This window comes from Thalassophryne amazonica, chromosome 9 (assembly GCF_902500255.1).
Source record: "Thalassophryne amazonica chromosome 9, fThaAma1.1, whole genome shotgun sequence".
In the NCBI taxonomy this organism is placed as follows: domain Eukaryota; kingdom Metazoa; phylum Chordata; class Actinopteri; order Batrachoidiformes; family Batrachoididae; genus Thalassophryne; species Thalassophryne amazonica.
Genome location: NC_047111.1, coordinates 67624862 through 67632781, shown reverse-complemented (window position 1 = coordinate 67632781; position 7920 = coordinate 67624862). Strand labels below are relative to the sequence as shown.

The following is a 7920-nucleotide window of genomic DNA, read 5'->3' as shown; positions in this document are numbered from 1 at the left end:
TATATATACGAGGTCTGTCCATAAAGTAATGTACCTTTTTATTTTTTCAAAAATGATATGGATTTCATTCATATGTTTTTACGTCAGACATGCTTGAACCCTCGTGCGCATGCGTGAGTTTTTCCACGCCTGTCAGTGACGTCATTCGCCTGTGAGCACGCCTTGGGAAGGAGTGGTCCCGCCCCCTCATCCGATTTTCATTGTCTGGAAATGGCGGAATGAAAAGGACTTTTTCCATCAGAATTTTTTCAGAAGCTGTTAGAGACTGGCACCCTGGAAACCATTCGAAAAATTTATCTGGCTTTCGGTGAAAATTTTACGGGCTTCACAGAGAATAAGGACTGTTACTACAGCTTTAAGGACCCCTTTAAGGACGGTCGGTGCGTCGTGCTCCGAGCTGCAATGACGAGGCACAAACCACTGGATCATTTCTAAACGGATACGAGACCATCGTGTGTTCTTTCTCTGGTTATCACAAGAGCTGGACATCAGCCATTTTCCGGCAGATTTCACTTTTAACAAGAGTTTTTGTCACGACCGATTCGCTTTGGAAGCGAGACAAAGGAACACCTCCGTTTCGGAGTGTTAGAGGACAAGTTGGGACATGCCTATCTCGGCTTTCAGTGCTTACCAGTCGAGTGAGTATAAGAGAAATTGTGGAGAGCTGGAGAGTCCTGGTATTCTGGTCCAGTACCAACTCAGGGTTTTTTGTGTTCCCAGCAATGCTGCCTGCAGTCAGCTCCGTCGCGGCCGCCTGGTTCCTGTTTTGATTTTGGTTCACTCATCCTTCACTATATGGCTTGGGAACTCACTCCAACCACCAATTGGGTCAAGTCAGCATCTCTTAGCCCCAGTGTCATCCTCCCCGGCTTTCTACATTTCGAATCCAAATTTTGTTTGCACAATAAAATTGTTAAATTTTTGCTTCAGCGTGGCTCCCTGCATTTTGGGTCCTAATCCCATAGAGTTGTATATAGTGAAACTAGAGGGTGGAGTCACGCCTGGCTGTGTGCCGACAAGGAGCATGCGCCACCATTACCAAAGTGGGCAAAAAGCGATGTTTGAATTGACCATTTACCGCAGAGTTCAATGCTACAAGTGACACAGTGTGATCATGCTGTCGTGTTTTCAGAAGGATTTTACTTGGATTTGGATTTTTACTTAAATGCATGTATGCATTCACTTTCTTTAATCCCACTGTTAACTCAAGAGGGTGCAGTGGGCATAATTTTGTGCCAAACTGGAAATTTCATGTCATTAGGATCTTGGAACAAGATATCACAAGAATTTATCCGTGGAACACACTCAAGATCCTTTTTGCCCACTTTGGTAATGGTGGCTGAACCCCAATGAAGGCACAGCAGCATTACGTTAGTGGTATAGTGAGTGCGCACTCTAGCATCGCTATATACAACTCTATGCCTAATCCTTATGTCTGGTTGATTCTTAACAGGAGTTTCTGGCCACCACATGGACCCAGCGGGAGCAGACCTTGTCCGCAAGGCCCTCAGCTTGCAGGGAACCTTATTAGGACAACAACAGCAGCAACTTACCTCATTGTCAGAACAACAGTGGCACTAGCACTCGGTTCTCAGCCCTTAATGAGCATTTGTCAGCCAATTTAACCATAACCACTGCACCTACCGCTCCGTTAGTTAGTAGACAACTACTCCAGGTCAGCTACCCCAGAAACCCATTATCTGTTACCCTTAACCTTACTCTGGATCCATAGATTCATGTGGTTCTTTTCTCCTCCAGTGTTCCCTAATTTTTTCACAAAAAGCTTCCATGAACATGACTGACATACACAAAATAGCTTACCTGGTTAATCTGCTTTGTGGTGATGCCTAAGCCTGGGCTACGGCTCTTAGGGGACAGCAGTCATCTGTGTTAGCCTCATACACAGCTTTTTAGCAAGAGTTCTGGATGGCCTTCGATCATCCGATGCAGGGGCAGACGATCTCCAAGAGGTTACTCTCCATTTGGCAGGAGACCGGCAGTGTGGCGACATATTTGGTCGAGTTCATTGTAATCGCCGTGGAGTCCAGCTGGAATGGCACTGTACTGTGGAGTGCATTTGTTAACGGTCTTACCAAGGCACTCAAAGATTAACTGCTGATCCGCGACAAACCCGACTTCCTTGATCAACTCATCTCTATAAAGATAGATAACAGACTTAGGGAACGACAGCGGGAGAGAGGCTGAGGGGCTGAAGGGCAGAACCCCTCATATCCATCCACGAATAGGTCCTGTGCCTTTTTCTTGTGCTCCACCGGGAGTGCACTACCCACGCCTACAGCTCACAATTTGCAGTTGAGCTCAGCTACTGGTTTGTCACTGTTTGAATGTTCATTGGGATATCAACCACCTTTGTTTCCATCTCAAGAATGTGAATTAACTGTTCCATCTGTTCAAGCTCACCTGTGGCGGTGTCGGCGGGTGTGGAGGACTGCCTGTTCCACTCTTCTCCGGATGAGGGACAGAACAATGTGCCATGCAGACCTGCACCAAACCCTGGTCCCCCAACATCAGTCAGGCTCTAGGCATGACTGTCTGACTAAGGAGGTGTGGCTCAAGGCCAAGGATGTACTTCTCCAGGCTGAGGCGAAGAAACTGGCTCCTTGGTGGTGGACAAAGTCATCAACCCTGCCCCAGACAAACTCTTGTCTGCCACAGTTGCTCAGGATCCACCCCATCTTTCATGTGTCTCAGCTGAAGCCTCCACACAAACATGCTATGATTACCTCATAGGGAGTTCTTTCATTTGGTGCTGTTGAAAAATTTGCTTTTGTTTCTGGGTCTTTGAGCTTGACAATGTTTGATGTGTCCAGGCCTCCTCTTGGGGTGAGTGTCCATTTGGATATTGGAGCAGATCAGAGAATGATCAATCCAACATTCATCTGCACCAGTCATTGCTTTGGTGGACAGGACATCTTTCTGGTGTCGCACTTTTGGACTTTGAGGTAGTCAAGCAGGTGCCAGTGCTTTGAGCAACAGTGTAGCCAGGATACTTCAAACGTTTCCTTTTGCCTGAAGATGATGTTGGTGATGATGAGATCATGCTCAGTGTACTTTGTGAGAAGCAGGGTACTATTGACATTGCAATTTCCCACTCCTTTTGTCCCAATGTTTTTTACACAGCTTTTTGACCCAGACACAAGTTGCTGAGAAGGATGATCTTGTCAGATGTTGAAATAGCAGACAGAATGATGTCCAGATTGGCGTAGAAGGTTTCCTTCTTTTCATGGTTGGCGTCAACTGTTGGGATATAAGCACTGATGATTGTGGCATGGCGTTCAATTGGAAGTTGGAGACAGAGTGTCGTGAGTTCTTCACTGACACACACACAAAGAGTTTAGAAAGTTTTGGAGAGAGAGTTCTTTATTGTAAAACCAATGCCATAGATTTGTCATTTCTCCTCAGGAAGCCCTTGCCAGAAGACAGTGTAGTCATATTAGAAACTCATGAGTACTGTAAAAGCAAATAAGAGATAAACAAATGTACAGGCCCTGGGAAAGCTCTCCACCTGACATCTGCTCTAAGTTTTGAGCATGCACAAAAGTTTTTGATGGACGTGGTGGACCTCAGCTGACAAGGAACTCATTTTGTGGATGGAAAAAATGACTTTTGTAGAGAAAAAATAAACACAAACTGATACCCAAAATTCGTATCAGCTCCTCACTCATTTCCTTGACCTATGGTCTTGTGACACAGGCTTTAGTGGTGCACATCTGTACTCCCCACCAACCCACAGGCCATTCTTTGGCTTTTTTTTAGAGCAAAAGAAAAAATAAATTACTTACTCCATTTGTTTGTTTTGCGTTCTTAACACAAATCAAGTGTTCTAGGTTTCACTTCAGTTGAGACCAAGTCCAGCTCTTGGTGTAGCTCTTTTTTATCTACACTGGAGTGCAATTACTATATTCACCCCTACTCAAATGAAACGCTCCAAGTGTGAAAATGAAATAGTCTGTTTTCACCTAAAAGGGGTGGCATGAAAACACCCTCAAGACTCACAGACATGGCTGGAGTCTTCTGTCCTCACTCTGCATACATTGAGCCTGTTTTATGATATGTTTAGGGATATGAAAAAAATAACAAAACAAAACAACAAAAACCAAAACCACTGGCAATCACAGGGGCAATGTAACCAACATTTAACTGAGATACAAACTTAAAGCAAAAGCCCCCGAAAAAGACCATTACCAATGATTTGAATAATTTGTATATATAATCTTGTTGTGAAGTATTTTGTGGCCTCCCAGACCACCTCTGTCTTTCAATGCCAATGGTTTAGTCTCTTTTGTAGTAGAAACATCATTATGACTTCTTCCTTCATTGCCATGTTTGATGTTGTCAGAAACTTTCAAGATGATCTGCAATGCCATCTAATGGATCTTTTTCTTAACATCTGTGATAACTTAAAGGACATATGGATGTATATCGGCAGCGACTGTTGTACTGTATATGTATTCAAATGGATCATAACTGAGACTTTCACTCATCAGCCCAAAGGACTGAATCGTGTTTTTTTTTTTCACACCAGTAATTTTCCTGACACACTTTGCTATGCATAGAAGTATTGCCATGTGAAAGCAATCCAAACCAAGGTGAAAAATACAACATTGTAACATTTTACTCCTTAGTTCAGACCAAACAAACAAACAACTTTGTGCATTTGCTATGATTACATTTTGATTTTTACCCTGTGATGCTCTAAATCCATTTGCATTTTTCCAAAACAGCATGATACACACACAGTGGGCACATAGACATGTTGTGCAGCAATGATAGGGTATTGAATAGTTTTGTATGAAACACTTAGATTTGGCTCTCTGAAACAAGTGCCACTTTGTTTTTAAGGTTAAAGGAAGTATTGCTTCTAGTTAATCTTCATTCAAACTATGCACTTACCCTTAAAAGCCTTTCACCTCAGTGTGTTGCTGTTAAGTCATCTTTAAAGCACGCTCTTGCACACACTTTTCACTGGCATGCCAACATTAACTTTGTCAGAGGTTCATTCATATAAATGGCTTAAATAGACTTCTGAATGCTCAAGCAACAGCTGCAATGAGAGTCAGAACATACACGTTTGTGTGTTTCTAAGAGGTACACTAAAAACTGTCTTCTGAAGATTCATGAACATTCATGTGCATGCACATACACAGAGAGAGCTTATGGAGTAATGAGAGGTGTTCAGTGATGTCAACATTTTTGGAAGAGAACAAAAGTCCAAGTCTTTACAGTCTTGGTGCTATAGCCATGAAACCTGTACACGAATTACTAACCTGAGGTGATGACTGGATGTTTTCGGTACTTTGTTTTCGTCAGTGGATCCTTGAGTATCATTGGAATGACTTTGTGTCACAACAACAGTTGCTTATCAGTTTCAGTAACCGAAGTAGACTCAGATGAGGCATACTACTTGCATTGTGAGGGAATGCCAACTATGACATTTTGGCCATGTGGTGCATTTCTCTGGGCGTGATCCAGGAAACAGATGCCTCTGTATTGAGGACCATAGCAACTGGAAAAGACCAACGGATTTCTCACAAATCGCCTGGTTGTGGCACATAGATGGCTACTTTCTGGAGGTGGGGATAGGCCAACTGTTTGCCTGGGTGGTTGATATTTGGGACTGATGGAGTTTCATAGTGTGGTGCATGTCAGTCAAAATGCAAGTCAAAAGTTGTGGGATAGAGCCCTGTCGTGGCCATCTGTGCTATGTCTACAAGTAAGCCACTTTTCCACAGTTACTACATTTGGGTATATTCTGGTCAAGTGGCATCAAAAGAGAGATAAGGACTATAGTCTGATCATGCTGTCATCCATATCAATCCATTGGTCCACCCTTCCATCCATCCATTAGGTCAGGTCAGGTCTGGGAGTGGGCGCTGATGCTGCGTCTTTGTGTCCATTACAATACAGAAAAGCCTTGGGGCTCGGATGGTAGTCACCCAGGCACCAGAATGCAGCCATCTATCTGTCACAGCCAGGTGATGTGAGTGTCTCCTTGGCTTTTCCATCCATCCATCCTTCAATTAACATAATGTGTCCTTTATATAACTGTATTCTAAACTACGTAACCATATAACAATGATGTATTTTGAAAGAAATGTGAGCAGGATGACATTTTCAGACAGGCAATGTGATATTTCCAGTTGTACTGAACCCTTTTTCAAATAGCACACTTGTAACTGGAGTGCACATGTATTTATTTATTTTTTGACATTTTTCATATGACAACAGAGACTCAAACAACCAGACTCAAAATCTCATTTGCCCATTCTCATGCACACCCGTCAGGAGAATCTTCACAAGGCAAACAGTTGCAAAATGAGATTAATTTACAGATTCAAGATCTGAGGGTGAGCGGAAGCACGGCGGCTTAGTGGTTAGTACGCTTGCCTCACAGCAAGAAGGTCATGGGATCGAGTCCCACATGTGGCCTTTCTGTGTGGAATTTGTATGTTCTCCCCGTGTTTGCGTGAATCTGCTCCCGCTTCCTCCCACATCCAAAGACACGCAGGTTAGGTGGATTGGAAACTTTAAATGGTCCATATGCGTGTGTGCGAGTGTGAATGTGTTTGTCTATATGTGGCCCTGCGACAGACTGGTGTCCTGTCCAGGGTGTAACACACCTCATGCCCTATGCCTGCTGGGATAGGGCATGATCCCCCATGATCCTTAATTGGAGTAAGCGGTTGAAGACCAGTGAGTGAGTGAGATCTTAGGGTCATGAAGCTCTGATTACGATGAAGAGGCAAGTGCCATTCGTTACCTTCTTCACCCTCATTTTTGTATACCTGGTGGGTTAAACCTATGGCACCTTTCTTAACTTTAGCCTGTCGCTTTCCTAAAAGGACTTAGCAACAGGTATGAGACTTGCAACCCAAGTGCTCATGGCTGTAGGCAGTGGTGGGCATAGTTCCGCTAATCTGCTAATTATCAAAGCTAAATTTTATTAGCAGATTAGCTTTTCAGTTAACTTCAAAAACCATCAGAGGACTAATTAGCTTCCGATAAATTTAGTTCCAATAACTTTTAGACCGCTAACATCTTTTTTTTTTTTTTTTTTTTTTACATAGTTAGTAATGGTGAGAGAACATTTACAGTATAAACCCTGTTGGCTCCTGTCTGCTATGTATTTTGCAGCAGTGAGGCAGCTGAGAGGAGCTGAGCTCAACTCTACCCCAGCAGAAGGGGCCTGGCCACCAGGCTGCCACAAAAAAAAAAAAAAAAAATCATTACCATTGACAGCATACAGCGGTCCAGCCATGAGGCAGATGTCTTGAAAAGGAAAGCAGGTTTGACTTATTGTTTTGATTTATAAATCAAATTAATCCAGATAGAATAACTACATTAATGTCAACTCTTAAAATGTATAAAGTGAAAATATACCACATGTCTGTTAATTTTAAAATAAGGCACTAATTCTGAAGATTTGAACATTAACACGCACAGATGCCCAAAGCACTATCAGAAGCGCTGGCGGTGTTCAAACTACAAATCGGCTTGTTAGTAGCTGACAGTGTACAATACTGAAAGTTATTGGTTAGCAGTTAGCTGTAGCTTCCCATAAATTTTTTGGTGGTTTATTGGTTTAGCATTATAAAAGATAACTTTTCAGTTAGCTGATTAGAGGTTATCGAAGCTAACTTTTTGGTTAGCCGTGCCCACCACTGGTTGCAGGTACCAGAATTTTCTGAGGCGTGGCATTCCAACATTCTGAGTGGCTATTACAGATCTCAACAGCATCATACAATATTTAATAATGTGTTCTGGTACTATAACCTCATGAGAGGTTTTGGTAAAAATCTGTAACAATGTAAAATTATTGTGAAACCTGTGTCCCCAATTTGAACATTGTTGGAAATCCCATGAGAACACAATTGGGAAGGACAGGAAGCAGCCATATTA

The 7920-nt window shown here is 42.8% G+C and overlaps 1 protein-coding gene across 1 annotated transcript in view; it reads right to left on the bottom strand.

The window, feature by feature from the left end:
- Positions 1 to 7920, bottom strand: part of frem2a (FRAS1 related extracellular matrix 2a) — a 301376-nt gene that overhangs the window by 166238 nt on the left and 127218 nt on the right.